We start from the raw sequence: 17,651 nt of genomic DNA on the forward strand, positions 1-17,651 counted from the left end.
GTGTGTTTGGTGCATTATTATTATTATGGTTTTGGTTTTGCCTTCCTAATTTTTTGGCACACTTCCTTGATCAAACACCTACAATATAAACATATATCACAATTAGAAATGTAAATATGAAAAATAAAACAAGTTATTTAAATTTTTTAAACATTACCGATGAACGATTGAACATAGTCAACTCAGGAGGCAATTGACCTTGATAACTTTGAAAGAAAAAATTCATCATTATCTCAAATCTTTTTTCATGTTCTTCATATCTTTTTTCACGTTCTTCATATCTTTTATTTTGTTCATCCAATTGTGACTTTAATGCAATAACCTATATTAAAACACAATTTATCATGAAAAAGAGTGAGAAAACCATACACATTAAAAATAACCAATTTATCAACAAAAGCTATACTAAATTTCCTATAATTTTGTGTGAATAATATTCAATACAACATTTCCAATCTTGGCATGATAATCTAAAGTAAACAACACCAAATTGCTACATAAGAAAATGCATGTTCAAAAACTTGATTATCCAATTCTCTATAAGAAGTAGTTGAAGATATCCAGTGCGAGAATTTCTAGTATATCCAAACACATGAGAAGGGCAAGGTCCCAATCCCATCCCTCGAACACGACCACAATGTTCTTCACTTCCAAAGGCATGAGCTAGTGAATCATCAATTGATATATCATGTGAGAGGGAAGATGTATTTGACTCATATGCTTGAATATTTTCCTACAAAGAATGAAAAAAGTTATAAATGAAGCTCACATCCAATTTGGTTGAGTTTACATCTTTACAAAAATGATACTTACCCCAACCTCTCTTGCCCCATCATTTACAAATTCTCCGTTAGCATGTTTGTGTGTTGCTACCCATACTTCTCCCCTACTAACTTTGCGACCAAGCTCTTTCTCCTATAAAATGTAACAAAAGTATATGAATCATGATATATGATATAACAAAAATTATAGGAGAATCAAGTTACCATCTCATCTTTCTTCCGTGCGCAATGCTCTTGGATCCACCAGTATGAGGAACTGTTTGCTTCTTTCTATTATCCTTGTTCTTTTTGGCAGTTTCCTAAGCATACATGCAGTAAAAGAACTAAATATAAATAAATCAACACTTTAAAGAATAAAGTAGTTTTTATTACCTTTGTCCTTGAATTTAAACGGTAGTCAACAAAAGAAGCCCAATGGTCATGATGTGAATGTAACTACAAGAACACATGATTCTTGACATTCTTAGGAACAACTTGAGCTGGATTTGAAAGGCACTTTACTTTAGAATTGGATCAATGTTCTAAATTCAAGAACTCACCAAAACTAAGCACCAACCAAGACTCATATGGAAGTCCATGTATTGTCAAATTGAATCAAAACAAAAGGAAAGAAGAACAAGAATTAAAACTGGACAGAATTTAAAAGATAGCTACTGAACCAAAACAGAATTAAGAACACAATGCTGGAAACACAAAAATAAACGGTAGGAAAAGAAGTAAACTCTAGGAATCAAAACTACCGAATGGAAAATTGAAGAAAAGGAAGAAGAACACTTATAGAAGAAGATGCTTGCTGGATTTTGAGAATTGGAAGAAGCCATTCACGCCACTTGGAACCTTGAACCAAGATAAGTGATGGAGTGCCACCACTTGAAGCTCACCATAGCTCACAAGATAAGGCAAAGAAGAGGAAGACTCAAAACTCACAAATTCTCTCCAAAATTGAGTATAGTCTCTCTACTATAAAATTCCAATCTGAATTGTACAAGCTAAGCACCTTTATTTATAGCCTAGAGGTGCTGAAAATGCAAGCTAAATGGCACACAAATGCAATGAAATTCGGCGCCAATCTAGACAATGAAGGAAGTGTGACTTTCCTTCCTAGATTGGCACCCCCTAGGTTCCTATCTACACTCCCCCCTAGACTCCCTTACTACTTACACCTTTTTATTACATTCACACCCCTATTCTACAAAAGAAATAAGAAGAGCCATTTTATTATACTCTTGTCCCAAAGCTCTTGCCATGCTCCTAGTAATTCGTTGGGCTTGGGCCCCTTATTGGGCTTGGACCCTTTGATGGGCTTGGGCCCCTTGTTGGGCTTGGGCTTCATGGCCTTGAGCATCCTCTACTTGGTTTCCATCAGGTCTTTATTCATTACTTCTGGACACATTGCAATAATTTCATCTCTATTGTGTGTTCCATCTTTTCTTTGTTGCCATAGTTGTTGCCTATACTCAGTCCACTTTGTGTTAAGTGATTTGAAGATATATCTTACATGAGCATCAGATTCAACTTCAAACTTAGCCTTCAAAATTATTACACAAGTACATGTAACGATAATTATCTTCTCCCATGTCATATAAGTCTCGTGGCTTTAGAGGCACGGGAATGCTCCAATCTTTAGCTAATTCATCCACTACATAATAAACCATTTGTGCTTCTTTAGCTTGGATGTATGGTTCATCATCATCATTATCACCAATGTGTATCAAACGTGTAAAGTTTACTAGTGTAAATCCAAGATTATCTGTCATAATCCCTCTAGAAGTAGTTGTATTAGCCCACATACATTTGAACAAAGTAACAAAAAATCGACCATTATAGTTTATCTCAATCATGTCTACCAATTTTCCATAATAAGGCACACCCCCAAATTGCATTTGATTGTCGATGCTACTTGCATAACTCCTTGTCCCAAAAGTACCAAATATGATGGAAGAGGCCCCAACACCAACCCTTTGAGAGGCCACCAAAATGCTACATTGAGGCAACCACTAGAGTCATAGTCAAAGAGGGGTCAAGAGGACACATTTTACATGTCATAGAGTCTAGTGTGTCATAGTTTTTCTTACTTTTCTAGTCAAAGTAGCATAGTTTAAATCTTTTTGTAAATGTGATTAAACATGCAAAGTGGTACTTAAAAGGCTAAACCTATGTTTAATTAGAAATATAAATTTATAATTAAACTTAGGACCGACCCAATTTGACCCTAGATGAGTGTAAGTTCTAGATGAATTAGCACATGGAAGCATTCTAGAATCTTACCTCACATGGGCTGAAAATAGGCGCCACTTTTCACATGTGCCAACACTTTGAATTTGGCTCTCATTTCATTTGTATTTGGCTCTTCAAATTCCAGCCCTCCAAGCCTATATAAGGAGGTGCTTGGTTCATGTTTTCACAAGATTATTTTGAGTATTGAAATGCTGCCAAATTTGTGCCATTCATACTCCCTTGCCTCAAATCTCTTTAGATTTAGGTCGTTAATCTTCAATTCTTTGACCTCAAGGAGAGTTGGCCGAACCTCTCTCATCTTCATACTCTTCATGCACCTCTAAGGCTTACACAATTCCTAGGAGAGCCTTATTCCACCTCAATCTGTGAATGCTTCTGCCAAAACCACCACAAAAACCGCAAGATCAAGAGCTCAAAGTCATCAAAATATCCCACTGTTTTGTGTTTTAAGTCCTTCATCTCTCTCCAATGTACGGAACTTGAAGCCATTTACATTGTAAGCATTGTAACGTTTTGCACTATCAATTGGCCCCATAGCTAAGAACTTTAAATCATCTGAGTGAGGTCCATTAAACTCATTTCTTATCTAAAAAAGAGGAAAATATGATCAAGACAATTCTATATATTCAATATAATCAAACCTCAACAATATAAATTATACATACACGACGAGAAACCATTATGTAAATTCTCTATGAACCCTCTTATCTATCACAGAGGATGATCGTGTACGACTTCTTAATTGTCTTCGTATAATGTCTCTAAATTCTCTAAATTAAATAAATAATAATTACATGATTAGTGTTCAATTGCAGACGAATCGTAATAAGTTATAAAGTCAAAGTACTTACTGAAGGAAAGGGTCAACTTGGGCACAATTAGTCAATATATGACTATGTGTTTGTAACTTTTTCTTTGTTGATAAAGAGAAGTAAGTAAAAGACCCAATTGGTTTTCCAACAGGTGGAAACATAGTGCTTGCACTAGATGACATAGTGTCTGGTTCATCATTAACACGTCTTATTCGATTAAATACAGTATCAATTTCATTTAAATATCTTGAACAAAAGGTTAAAGCCATGTAGCCTTCAGCTATTGAGCCTTCTGGTCATGCCTTGTTACGCACATAAGATTTCAATTTTCCTAAATATCTCTCAATGGGACATTTATACTGGACAGGTCCTCCAAGCTTGGCATCTTCCACCAAATGCACAATCAAATGAACCATGACTGTAAAAAATGTAGGAGGAAATAATATCTCCATGTGACATAATGTGAGAACAACTCTATTTTCCAGTTGGTTAAGTTCATCCACTTTTAAAACTTTACTGCATAAGTTTATAAAAAATGAACACAAATCAATCAAAACATAGCACACTTCCTGTCTTTTTCATTGCTAAAGGTAGAAGTTGCTCCATCAAAACATGTGAATGATGACTTTTCAATCCTCCAAGCTTACATTGTTTAACATCAACACATCTACTAATGTTACTTGTGTAGCTATATGGAACAATGATGTTCTTTAGTGTTGTCAGAAATGTATGCTTGTCAATGTATATATAGCAGGAAGATATTTATTATTTTCATCAGGCCAAAGATCAGGTCTAACACCACAATCTTTTAAGTCCTTTCGTGCCTTTAGGTTATCTTTTGATTTTTTACCTTGGTTCAATAATGTATACACCACATTATCACATAGTGCATAACATCTAGATTAGGGTGCAATAAATTGTTTACCCAATAAGGAAGTTCAAAAAATATACTTTTTTTTCGCCATTGTAGAGGGCCATCAATAGCTTGGTGATCTCTGCGTTGTCTTTTCCCCAGTTCCTCAACTTATGGTTCTTTCCCAAATATGATATTGACATTCTCAACTTGTCTTAAGACATCTGTTCCTGATATTGTCAAAGGAGAATTTCTATTTTCCACACTTCCATCAAAATGAATGCGGGCTAATCTAAATTTGTGTCTTGCATTTAACCAACGTCGATGATTCATGAAACAAAATTTACCCTGAATCTTCTTAGGAGTAGTGTCAAAATTACACCTAGGGCAAGCCAACCCAGTATGTGTATTCCACCCAGATAAGGTTCCCAAACCAGGAAAATCACTAATAGTCCACAATATAGCTGCATGCATATTAAACACTTCATTGCTATATGAATAAAAACTTTTAAGTCCATTGTTCCATAGCTCTTTTAATTCTTCAATTAATGGCCTTAAATATACATCAATATCATTTCCTGGTGCTCTTTTACCGGGAATGATCATGGAAAGAATGAATGAACTTTGCTTCATACACATCCAAGGAGGAAGATTGTAGGGTATGAGTACAATAGGCCAAGTACTATGACTTGTACTCAAATCACCAAATGTATTGAATCCATCAACAGCCAAACCAAGTTTGACATTTCGAGCATCTGAAGCAAATTGAGGATTCATTAGATCAAAGTTCTTCCATGCTTCTGAATCCCTCGGATGCCTTAGTATGCCGTCATTTGTATTTCCTGAAGCATGCCATTGCATATGCTCAGCTATTTTAGAAGACATAAACATTCATTGTAAGTGTGGCTTCAATGGAAAATATCTTAAAACTTTAGCAGGAACTTTCTTTTGCTTTTTCATAGTACCATCAATAGTCTTGTTCTTTTTTCTTCTTTTCCATCTAGATTCATTACATTTCTTACAAACTTCATTGTCTTTGTCTTCTCCATAGTACAACATGCAATCATTTGGGCAAGCATCAATTTTGGTGTAATGAAGGTCAAGCTTATTGATGATTTTCTTAGCTTCATAGAAGGAACATGGAATTTTAGCATAATCAAAGGCATCTGCTAACAACTCCAATATCATTGACATTTCCTTGTCAGTCATTCTACATAGACAGTTGATGTGGTACAATTTGAGCAAGAAAGAAAGTTTAGAATACTTGTCACATCTTTCATACAAACTTTGTTGCCCATTATGCATAAACTTCAAATACTCAGCAATTTCATCAGGCATCATTTCGCTTGATCTAGGACGCATATCCTCATCATCCTCCACGTTATCATCATAGAATTTTTTTTTCCGAATGCGTCATTAACCATGACACGTATGGGATCATTACCAGAAACTTTATGCTCATTTGATTGGAAAACTGGAGGTGTTTCAGTCGTATTTTTTACAAAACTTGTCTCGCCATGTAGAAGCTAGAATGTATAACCTTTTAGAAAAGGATGAAGAATCAAGTGCTCATGAGTTGCTTCTCGAGTTTGCCATTTCTTAAGATTGCATTTCGGACATGGGAAAATTATCTTACCCTCAACGCTATTATTAGCAAATACAAAGTCCAAAAATTTATTCAATTTGTCCATGTACTGACATGTATTTCGAGGCATGTTAATCCAAGACTTATCCATATCTAAATGGAATTGTTTTGTTCCGTCCGGTTGACCGGGACGTCTTCGTGCACGACCTCAACCGTCAGCTGGGGTCTCCTCCCCGCTGGTTGCCCGCGGATTCCTGCAAAAAAAAGGGACAAAGAGGCGCCCTAGCGGCCGTGTGCACTCCGATGCTCAAGTCAGCCAGCAAGAAACACCAAAAAACTGACCACCCACGTATCTGAGCACCGCGTGTGGCACTCTGAAGGTGGTAAAAGAACTCTGTATATGTGTGTGTGTTGTCTCCTTCAGGCAAAAATATTCTCCAGTCACTTGTACGTAATCTTAAAGCACGGGCAAGCAACCAGAGAGTTTCTCCTAAATTTGCCAAAGGTTCCAACCCCTTTCCCGACATTCCCAGCGCTATTTAAACTGCCCCCAGCATTTAAAGCGCCTTAAAGCGCTTTCAATCTCAAACGTAACGCACTCATTAAAGCGCTTAATTACGAAACGTAGCGCATTTAAGACGTTGAAACGCTCGGGAGCCCTAATAGTACCTGAATGCTCGAAAGGGAAACTGTATTGAATATCTTTAATTACCTAGCACCTGACCAGAGGGTGTTTCTATTCTGGCATGGCTGTCGTACACGTGGAGGGCCTCACGATGCCATGACCCCATCTGGGGGCGTTTCTGCCCACCTGGGGACGTCTCTACGTGTGAGCCCTCCTGCTGGGGAGTGCTACTGCGCTAGGGGTGGCTTTTTGGGTGCCAACTCATGCCCCCAAGTATCTAGCCACTTACTCTGAGAGCGTATCTGCCTTCCTCTCGCACCCTGCACCCGGTTATCCTGGGCGTGACCTTCCTCTTGGGTCGTATCTGTCCCGAAGGCGTCTCTGGGGCGGCAGGGGTACTTCACGAGTCAGGTTGCCCTTCACTGGTACTATCACTATGGCCTTGAAGCCACCTTTTCCTTCTCTTTATCACTTTCCCGAGATATCGGGTCCTGAGGCTTTCCCACGGCGTCGCTCCCTCCATGGTCTTTCCTACCCATGCGTATCGGGGAACCATACTGTGATTGCCTTACTTTTACACTGTTTGATCTGGCTACGCCCTGGTTGGGCGACGCCTCCACCCAGGCGACGCCTGGCCTTGGCGACGCCTTGCCTTGGCGACGCCTTGTCTCTATCTTGGCGACGCTTCCTCTTGGCGTCTCTACACCTGGGCGACACCTTGAGTTGACTTTGACTTTCCAGTCGTTGACTTTGACTTAGTCAACGCCCTGATACGGGACGGTACACAAGCCCCCCAGTCTTAAGCCGAAGACTTGTCTTCAGCGCAAAGACTAAAGCCTTGCCCCCACCATCCACGTGCCCTCCTGATGACGTGTCATTCTCTGCTGACTCAGCAATTTTTCGAATTACTGACGCGACATTTTCTGAACCACAGGGGTATTCTTAATGACCGATTGGACATTCCCTGAAATGGGGATGATAACGCCTTTTGGGCTACCCTTGATCGCGCGCCACGTGGCCCATCGCGTGGTCCTCCTTTAGAGACCTTTGCGTTTCCCCTGGGCAATCGACCCTCTGACGCGTGGCCCGATCCTGCGGCCCTTAGTTAGCACCTCTTGAGTTGCGAAATGTAACGTTTAAGTTACTCCAAACCCCGCGCTCACCCTACTGTTACATTCATTCACTCTGCTACTTCGCACTGTTCATCGCCTCCAAAACCTTTTTTCTCTGCAATTGCGATTCTCCCCTTCCTGGGCTCTCCTACTGCCCCCATTTCAACAGCAAAGGTATGGTTTCGAGCACTCACAACTCTTCACTTTCGTCGCATTATAGGAAACTGCCTGGGACTGTTGTTATTCTCGTATTTCTCTGGATATTGTTTGTATGCTTCGTTGTTCCTCTCGCTTCCCTTCGTACTCTTGTGGGTAGGGCGCTCCTAGGGTTCTTCCATTTTCCCCTTTTCTTCTCCCCAAACCCCTTTTCTCTGAACCCTTTCTTTCTCTTTTGATCTTCAGCATTGGCGTTGATGGCGAAAACCAAGACCACCGCGCCTTCGCAAGGAGGCACGATGACGACATCGCTGTGCTCCCTTACACTCTGGGGGAGCCAGTGTGTGGAGACGAACGGGCCAACGACGGGGTCCCTTTCTTTTACTTTTACCAGGTGGTGTTCAAGACCATCCGGGTGCGCTTACCCTTCTCCTGGTTTGAGAAGGAACTGCTGACGGAGATCAACGTTGCTCCGGCCCAGTTATATCCCAACAGCTGGGCCTTTGTCAAGGCCTTCGACGTTCTCTTCGGGTTTCTAGGTTGTGCACCCTCGGTTGACCTCTTTCTTCACTTCTTTGAGGTGAAGAGACAGAGACACAACCTCTGGGTAACTCTCAGTAATGTGCCCGGGAGGGTTCTCTTCACACCCTTCCAGAGCTCGTTCACCGGGTGGAAAGGCCGGTTCTTCAAGATCTGTCGTACTGACCTTGTTCCCGACGCTCTGGATGGGTTTCCACTGTACTGGGTGAGAGAGGAAAAGGCCCTCAAAGCCAAACCCCTCAAGAATCTGGCTCCAAGTGATCAAATAGCTTGCCGGATTCTTGCTGAGGCGGGAGGCTTTGACTCTGCTACGGTGATCAGCTTGGAGTTCAACGCTAGGACTCTTGAGAAGTACATATGTGAGAACCACTGCCTTAGGCAACTTCGTCCTTCGTTACTTTCTAACTGTGCCTGTCTTTCTTCACAGTGTCTCTAATACATCTGTTCCCTTTGTGCAGGTTCGAAAATAAGCCAAGAAAAGAGGACACGACTTACTCGAGCGCTGCGGGCTGGGAAAGGGGCTTCGCCTTCCTCCAGTGATGACTCTGATGAGCGCTGAGAAGTGGCTTGTTTGTGTTTTTGCATTTTGTACTGAACATTGCTTGTAACAACAACTTTTCAATGTCATAATTCTTTACAACGCCACTTTACTTTGCTTATGCTTCATATACCGCGCGACTTCCTTTCGTCTCGTTCTGCCAACGATGCATGCTTTTACTTGGGCGACGCCTTCTTTCTGGGCAACGCCAAGACCTAGGCGACGCCTTCTTCCTTGGCGACACCATGGCCTAAGCGGCGCATCACATTACTTCTAACAAGGAAAGATAAAGGTTGAAAACCAAGGCACTTCTTTTTCTCAACTGGTTTTTCCATTTATTAGGGTGACCTCATTAAAACACCCCCCGAAAGGGAAAAAGAGCGTCCCCTTTAACTAAATTGTTACATGTTGCTTACATAAGTCAACTGAAATAAAATTTTAAGTTGGCTGCATTCCAACTGCGCGGGATAGGGCCTCCATCTAAAGTCTCCAGGTTGTACGAACCGTTGCCCTTAGCCTCAGTAACTCTGAAGGGCCCGGTCCACTTGGGAGACAGCTTATTCTCCAACTCGTATGGGTGAGCTTTCCTCATCACTAGGTCGCCCACCTGAAACTGTCGCGGCTTTACTTTAGAGCTATATTGCCGCTCCACTCTTCTCTTCATCGCTTCAACTTTTATTCTAGCTTCTTCCCTGGCCTCTTCTAGCAGATCCAGGTTTACCCGTCTCTCCTCATTAGATTCCTCCACCCCAAAGTTTTGAAAACGCGGTGAGCTTTCGTGTATTTCTACTGGAATCATCGCGTCCGACCCGTACACCAAACTGAAAGGCGTCTCCATAGTAGTAGATTGGGGCGTGGTGTGGTATGCCCATACAATCCTTGGCACCTCTTCTGCCCACGCCCCTTTGGCCTTCTTTAACCTTCTTTTCAACCCCCTCAGCAGAACTCTGTTTGCTGACTCTACTTGTCCGTTGGTCTGGGGGTGTTCGACCGACGCGAACACTTGCTTGATTCCCACTTCAGCGCACAGATTTCTCAACTGCTGACTGGCGAACTGGGTCCCGTTGTCAGATATCAGGCGCCTGGGTACGCCAAAGCGACACACGATGTTTCTCCACACAAAATGATGTACCTTATGCGCAGTGATTTGTGCCACGGGCTCTGCCTCTATCCACTTAGTGAAGTATTCTATGGCGACGATCAGATATTTCATCTGCCTTATTGCCAGTGGGAAAGGGCCTAGGATGTCAATTCCCCATGTGTGGAAAGGCCACGGGTTGTATATGGACCGCAACTCTTCTGGCGGCGCCTTGTGCCAGTCGGCGTGCTTTTGGCATTGCTTACACCGTTGGGCGTGCCGTGCGCAATCCTCTTTCACTGTTGGCCAGAAGAAACCTGCGCGTATTACCTTGGAGGCTAAGGACCTTCCTCCTACATGGCTTCCGCAGATGCCTTCGTGTAGCTCCGCCATTATCCTGGTGCACTCATCGCCACTGACGCATGTTAGGATAGGGTGAGTGAAACCGTGCCTGAACAGCACCCCATCCACCAAAGTATATCTTGCGGCATTTCTTTTGATTTTCTTACCCTCTTCAGGGTCCACTAGAAGGGCCCCATCCGCCATGTATCGTTTATAGGGCGTTATCCAGGTGTCTCCCTTGGACAGGACACAGACCTGCATCTGCTCTTCCTCAGACACACCCGCGTATATACTGATGTGGGGCGCCCTCTGCGTATCTTGGGTCAATGAGGAATGACTCCTCGGCCTTCCCCTTGATGCATAAATCTGGAGGACATCCACTCTGTTGTCTTCCACGAATCGACGCGGAGCTTTGAGAGTCTCCTGGATCACTGTCCTCTGTCTACCCCCCTTACCTGAGCTGGCCAGCTTTGCGAGCAGGTCAGCTCTGGCATTTTGCTCCCTCGGGACGTGTATTAACTCAAGAGCGTTGAACGCCCCTCTCAACAACTGGACGTATTTTAGATACGCCGCCATCTGTGGGTCCTTCGCCTGGAACTCACCCGACACCTGCCCCGTAATCAACTGGGAGTCGCTCTTCACTAGGAGGTTCTGTGCGCCCATCTCCTTGGCCAAGAGCATTCCTGCAATCAGGGCTTCATATTCTGCTTGATTGTTACTTGCCTTGAAGGCAAAACGCAAGGCCTGCTCGATCAGTATGCCGTCGGGTCCTTCCAGCACTATTCCCGCACCACTCCGTTGTTGGTTTGAGGAGCCATCAACCGACAGCAGCCACTGTGAACTCGCTTCCACCTCTTGCTCACCTCCGGGCGAAAGTTCCGCTACAAAATCCGCGTACACCTGCCCTTTGATGGGTCCTCTAGGCTCGTACTGTATGTCGAATTCTGACAGCTCCACTGCCCAGCGTACCATCCTTCCTGCCACATCGGGTTTCTGCAGCACTTTCTGTATGGGGAGATTGGTCATCACTACCACCGTAAAACTGTGGAAGTAATGACGGAGCCTCCTAGCAGAAAACACTACCGCCAGCGCCGCCTTTTCCAGTGCTTGGTACCTTGTCTCAGCCCCCTGTAAGGCCTTGCTTACAAAATAGATGGGCTTCTGACTCTGGTCCTGCTCTTGGACCAACACAGAACTGATGGCCCGCTCCGTTACAGTAAAATACAACCGGAGGGGCACGCCCGTTACTGGCTTGCAGAGAACCGGTGGCGTCGCCAAGTACTCCTTCAGCTTAATGAAAGCCGCTTCGCACTCATCAGTCCAGGCAAAGCGACTGTTTCTCTTGAGGCACTGGAAGTACGGGTGCCCCTTTTCTCCTCCGGCGGAAACAAACCTCGAGAGCGCCGCCATCCGCCCTGTCAACTGTTGCACCTCCTTTACCGATGTCGGACTCCGCATGGCGATAATAGCCGCACATTTGTCGGGGTTCGCCTCTATTCCCCTCTCGGTGAGCAAAAAACCCAAGAACTTACCGGCCTCTACCCCGAAAACACACTTTTCGGGGTTCAACTTGAGGCGGTATTTGGATATTGTGTTGAACAACTCCTCGAGGTCTGCCATGTGCTGCACCCTACTCTGCGACGCCACCACCATGTCGTCGACATAAGCGTACACATTCCTCCCAAGCATTGGCGCCAGGACCTTATCCATTAGCCTCTGGTACGTAGCGCCCGCATTTTTCAGCCCGAAGGGCATCACCTTATAACAGTAACTGCATGTCTCCGTCATGAATGCAGTTTTGCTCTCGTCTCTTGGGTGCATCTTGATTTGGTTGTACCCTGAGAAGGCGTCCAGGAAGCTTAACACCTTGCTGCCGGACGCGCTGTCCACTAAGGCGTCGATGCTGGGCAACGGATAGGAATCCTTTGGGCACGCCTTGTTCAGGTCCGTGAAGTCAACGCACATTCTCCACTTTCCGTTCGCCTTTTTCACCAAGACGACATTGGCGAGCCACTCAGGGTACTGAATCTCCCTAATGTGGCCAGCACTCAGCAGCTTCTGCGTTTCGTCTCTCACCACCTGTTGTCGTTCCTCATTGAACTTCCTCCTTCTCTGACGCACGGGGCGGACCGTGGCGTCCATGCTGAGGTGGTGACATAGGAAATCAGGGTCGATGCCTGGCATATCCGAGGCGGACCATGCGAAGGCATCCAGGTGGCGCGAAATCACTTCTACCATCCCTTCCTGTTCTTCTGGGCTTAGCGAGCTTCCTAACTTGAAAGCTTTGCCGCCAATCTCCCTTTCTATGGCGTTAGCTGCAGGCTGCTCCCTGCTATCATCTTCTACGGACGCCGCCTCTTCGACAGGTGCTGCCTCTTCTACGGGCGCCGCATCGTCAGGGCCTTCCTCCATTGGCACATCTGCTTCGGGCCTCGCCCTCTCTGCTATGGCCGCTTCAGGCGTCAGCCCAACGGGCATCGCCTCAACCATCGTCGTGTCCGCTCTTGGCGGACGTTCATACACCATAAATACGCCTCTCTTCGTCTTCAGGCTGTTTTCATAGCATTTCCTCGCCTCCTCCTGGTCTGACCTGATGACTATCACCCGGCCACTGAGGTCCGGTAGCTTCATCTTCATGTGACGGGTGGAGGACACTGCACTCAGACGGTTTAACGCCGGTCTGCCCAGCAAAATATTGTAGGCAGAATTGGCGTTCACGACGAGGTACCGGATGCTCTCTGTACGGGAGGCCTCTCCGTCTGTGAACGTAGTCCTCAACTCCAGGTACCCCCGGACCTCTACCTGGTTATCCCCAAACCCATACAAACATCCCGTATAGGGACTCAGCAGATCGGGGGACAACCGTAACTTATTAAAGGTCGACAGAAACATGACGTCTGCCGAGCTTCCTTGATCAACAAGCACTCTGTGGACCTTCCTTCCAGCTGTGACGACTGAGATGACAACGGGATCGTTGTCGTGGGGCACCACATCTCGGAGGTCTCTTCTTGTGAACACAATGTCTGACTCCCAGGGCTCCCCCGAGAGCCTCTCTTCGATTGAATTCACCCCCCTCGAGTATTTCTTCCGCTGGGAGGCGGTGGGTCCTCCGCCGGAAAAACCTCCAGCAATGGTGTGGACCTCGCCAAGCACAGGCATCTCGTGTGTTGGCTCATCTGCCGGCGGCGGCAAGGTGGCGGTCGTGGTGGAATCTGCGACATAATCTTTCAAAAACCCAGTCCTCACCAGCTCATCTAGCTGGTAGCCCAACGACAGGCAATTATCAACTTGGTGCCCGAAAGCCTCGTGAAATTCGCACCAAGAGTCTTTGCGGGGCCCTAACACCTTGTCGGTCTTCGCCGGTCGCCTCAGCCTCTCGGCTATGTTGGGTACGGCGATCAAATCCTTCAACTCAACTACGAAGTTGTACCTCGCCGGTCTTGCTCTTTCTCTGGCGGGGCGTTCGCCTCCAGCTGGGCCCCGGGGCTGGGGCTTTCTGGCTTCGTAGGGGCGTCTCGCCTCTGGCTTCTTTCTCCCCGTCGTGGTCTCATTGACTCTGACGGGTTGAACTCGCGCCGGTCCCCTCGGGCGTGAGGGCACGGCGCTGGTGCGCTTCACACATACCTCCCCTTCCGAAGCAATATGCTCTACTGCCCTGCGCCGTAGTTCAGCGAAAGTCCTAGGGCGATTACGGATAATGGATTCTCCGAAGGGGCCGGGGCATACGCCTTTCACAAACGCGTACACGATCATAGGCTCTTCTGTTGTGCCAACCTTCACGACCTGGGCCCCGAAGCGGTTGATATACTCCTTCAGGGTCTCCCCCTGATATTGCTTCACGTCGAACAGGTCGTAGGAGACCGGCGACGGGGCCTTGTTGGCTAAGTACTGTTCTCGGAATAACCGCGACAATTGGCGGAAGGATGTGATATGACCTTCTGGGAGGCTAATGAACCAGTCCATAGCCATCCCGGTCAGGGTGCTCATGAAGAGCTTGCACTTGGCAGCATCAGAACCGCCTATCAGGACCATCTGCGTGTGAAATGCAGCCAGGTGCGTCTCTGGGTCCTCCATCCCAGTGAAGATCACCTTGGGTCCCGCGAACGTGTTCGGGATTGCTGCGTCTAGGATCTCCTGTGAGAAAGGAGTGGAAAACTCCCTTGGTGGGGAATGGTTCTCCGTCTCGTCATGCCCAGGCCGCCTCCTATCGTTTCTCAGGCCCTGGCGCAACTCCTCATTCACACGGTGGAGCTCTTCATTCCGCTCATCCGAGGCGTCAAGGTCTGCCTGCATGCGCTCCTGCTCCATTTTCGAATCCGCCATGTCCTGTTGCAGCCCCCTCATTATTTCCAGGACCTGCTGCATGGATAGGTCTGTTGGGGCTGCGCGCGCTGTTCTTCGTCTGGTGGGGGCCATTGTCGCTCCAAACTCCTTCACCGTTACTGTAACTTGATAAACTTTCTCGAACTTGTGATGCGACTGATGTTTTATATCGGCCCCACGGTGGGCGCCAAATGTTCCGTCCGGTTGACCGGGACGTCTTCGTGCACGACCTCAACCGTCAGCTGGGGTCTCCTTCCCGCTGGTTGCCCGCGGATTCCTGCAAAAAAAAGGGACAAAGAGGCGCCCTAGCGGCCGTGTGCACTCCGACGCTCAAGTCAGCCAGCAAGAAACACCAAAGAACTGACCACCCACGTATCTGAGCACCGCGTATGGCACTCTGAAGGTGGTAAAAGAACTGTGTATATGTGTGTGTGTTGTCTCCTTCAGGAAAAAATATTCTCCAGTCACTTGTAAGCACGGGCAAGCAACCAGAGAGTTTCTCCTAAATTTGCCAAAGGTTCCAACCCCTTTCCCGACATTCCCAGCGCTATTTAAACTGCCCCCAGCATTTAAAGCGCCTTAAAGCGCTTTCAATCTCAAACGTAACGCACTCATTAAAGCGCTTAATTACGAAACGTAGCGCATTTAAGACGTTGAAACGCTCGGGAGCCCTAATAGTACCTGAATGCTCGAAAGGGAAACTGTATTGAATATCTTTAATTACCTGGCACCTGACTAGAGGGTGTTTCTATTCTGGCATGGCTGTCGTACACGTGGAGGGCCTCACGATGCCATGACCCCATCTGGGGGCGTTTCTGCCCACCTGGGGACGTCTCTACGTGTGAGCCCTCCTGCTGGGGAGTGCTACTGCGCTAGGGGTGGCTTTTTGGGTGCCAACTCATGCCCCCAAGTATCTAGCCACTTACTCTGAGAGCGTATCTGCCTTCCTCTCGCACCCTGCACCCGGTTATCCTGGGCGTGACCTTCCTCTTGGGTCGTATCTGTCCCGAAGGCGTCTCTGGGGCGGCAGGGGTACTTCACGAGTCAGGTTGCCCTTCACTGGTACTATCACTATGGCCTTGAAGTCACCTTTTCCTTCTCTTTATCACTTTCCCGAGATATCGGGTCCTGAGGCTTTCCCACGGCGTCGCTCCCTCCATGGTCTTTCCTACCCATGGGTATCGGGGAACCATACTGTGATTGCCTTACTTTTACACTGTTTGATCTGGCTACGCCCTGGTTGGGCGACGCCTCCACCCAGGCGACGCCTGGCCTTGGCGACGCCTTGCCTTGGCGACGCCTTGTCTCTATCTTGGCGACGCTTCCTCTTGGCGTCTCTACACCTGGGCGACACCTTGAGTTGACTTTGACTTTCCAGTCGTTGACTTTGACTTAGTCAACGCCCTGATACGGGACGGTATGTGTCAACAAGAGCATTAGAATGCGTAAAAGAATAGAAGTGAAATAAGTGTATAAAGAAGTTGTACAAAGTGTATGAAGAAGATATGAAAGTGATAAAAAAAATATTTTATTTCTATTTGAACTCAATTAATTATTAATTAGTATTCGAATCTCGATACTCTCAATTAAGACAGGATCAAGATTGATCTAAAAAATATTAACATGGAATATTACATGTGTGGACATTCAATTATGAAAAGCACACATCACAGGTGCAGTTAAGGGTAAGCAATGTTACAGATGAAAAGCACAATTTAGTGTGTACAAACAAAGCATATGTAAAGTTAACACCTAATGGTGTTAACCAAGGTAGTTGAATTGACACAAGTGGCTCCAAAAAACATGAAAAATATAGAAAACTGCAGCATGCACTTGTCTGTGTGGATCACAAAATTATATATATATTGATGAATGTAGTGATTAAGGTTAAACTCACGTTTTTGGTTGCAGAGCTGAAAGCCTCCCTGTGGCTGATATTTGGATTACTAGCCTTAATCATTTAGATTTCCTCCCTGCAAAATCAGACACTTGAAAAGACTTGTTATTTGTTTTTGCTCAATGGAATAATCTTTAGTCTATTTTCATGTTTCTTTTTTAAATTATTTTAGAATTATAAGAGATTATTTTTACTGGACTACGTACTTCATATATTTTAATAATTCTTTTATGTCTTAGTCATTTCTTATCATGCAAAATTTGAAACTTATTTCTCTAAAACTAAAAAAAGACAAGGAAAAAAGTTGTCTCATCTGAAATTGTGAAAAATAATAAAAAATTGGTGTTGTGGTACTGAGTTTGATGATGGAAGAATTGATAGTGGCACTTTTACTTCAATTGTTTTGGACCTGTTGGTGATGGAGGACTCCAACACTGACCTAAAGTACATATAAAAAAATTGAGACGATCACTGTTGGTGATGGTGGACTTGCATAGTTATGATTTTAACTAGACACCTTTTATTCAAATCAATTAATTGAACGTGATGTCTCACTTACACAGTTGACCAAAGCTAACATAATTCACTGAATTTGAACATTTTTTTGGTAAAACTATAGTTTGCTTTTGCACCAAAAAGTGAAATAATGTTTGATGGAATGGAAGAGTTTAAGGTCAGTGAGTATTTTGGTTTTCCTAATCATCCTTCTAAAGTTTATTAACATTAACAAATTCTAAATCAAATTGTAAATAAAATAGATCTGTATAGAT

General features: G+C 45.1%; 1 pseudogene; it reads right to left on the reverse strand.

Moving 5' to 3' along the window:
- Positions 1-3,441: 3,441 nt before the first annotated feature.
- LOC150027483 (uncharacterized) lies at positions 3,442-6,421 on the reverse strand (annotated as a pseudogene).
- Positions 6,422-17,651: the final 11,230 nt, after the last annotated feature.

This window comes from Phaseolus vulgaris, chromosome 5, assembly GCF_051622355.1.
Source record: "Phaseolus vulgaris cultivar YP4 chromosome 5, ASM5162235v1, whole genome shotgun sequence".
Classification (NCBI taxonomy): domain Eukaryota; kingdom Viridiplantae; phylum Streptophyta; class Magnoliopsida; order Fabales; family Fabaceae; genus Phaseolus; species Phaseolus vulgaris.